We start from the raw sequence: 721 nt of genomic DNA on the forward strand, positions 1-721 counted from the left end.
TCCCTGGTTGATCCTGCCAGTAGTCATATGCTTGTCTCAAAGATTAAGCCATGCATGTCTCAGTACAAGCCGCATTAAGGTGAAACCGCGAATGGCTCATTAAATCAGTTATGGTTCCTTAGATCGTACCCACGTTACTTGGATAACTGTGGTAATTCTAGAGCTAATACATGCAAACAGAGTCCCGACCAGAGATGGAAGGGACGCTTTTATTAGATCAAAACCAATCGGTCGGCTCGTCCGGTCCGTTTGCCTTGGTGACTCTGAATAACTTTGGGCTGATCGCACGGTCCTCGTACCGGCGACGCATCTTTCAAATGTCTGCCTTATCAACTGTCGATGGTAGGTTCTGCGCCTACCATGGTTGTAACGGGTAACGGGGAATCAGGGTTCGATTCCGGAGAGGGAGCCTGAGAAACGGCTACCACATCCAAGGAAGGCAGCAGGCGCGCAAATTACCCACTCCCGGCACGGGGAGGTAGTGACGAAAAATAACGATACGGGACTCATCCGAGGCCCCGTAATCGGAATGAGTACACTTTAAATCCTTTAACGAGTATCTATTGGAGGGCAAGTCTGGTGCCAGCAGCCGCGGTAATTCCAGCTCCAATAGCGTATATTAAAGTTGTTGCGGTTAAAAAGCTCGTAGTTGGATTTGTGTCCCACGCTGTTGGTTCACCGCCCGTCGGTGTTTAACTGGCATGTATCGTGGGACGTCCTG

The 721-nt window shown here is 49.9% G+C and overlaps 1 non-coding gene across 1 annotated transcript in view; it reads left to right on the forward strand.

Annotated features, from left to right (window-relative positions):
- LOC126430956 (small subunit ribosomal RNA) overlaps window positions 1–721 on the forward strand; it is a 1,909-nt gene continuing 1,188 nt past the window's right edge. The window contains exon 1 of the ribosomal RNA XR_007577449.1: window positions 1–721. This exon is cut by the window's right edge and continues 1,188 nt beyond it. This is a non-coding gene — a ribosomal RNA (small subunit ribosomal RNA).

This window comes from Schistocerca serialis, unplaced genomic scaffold (assembly GCF_023864345.2).
Source record: "Schistocerca serialis cubense isolate TAMUIC-IGC-003099 unplaced genomic scaffold, iqSchSeri2.2 HiC_scaffold_1072, whole genome shotgun sequence".
NCBI classification, from domain to species: domain Eukaryota; kingdom Metazoa; phylum Arthropoda; class Insecta; order Orthoptera; family Acrididae; genus Schistocerca; species Schistocerca serialis.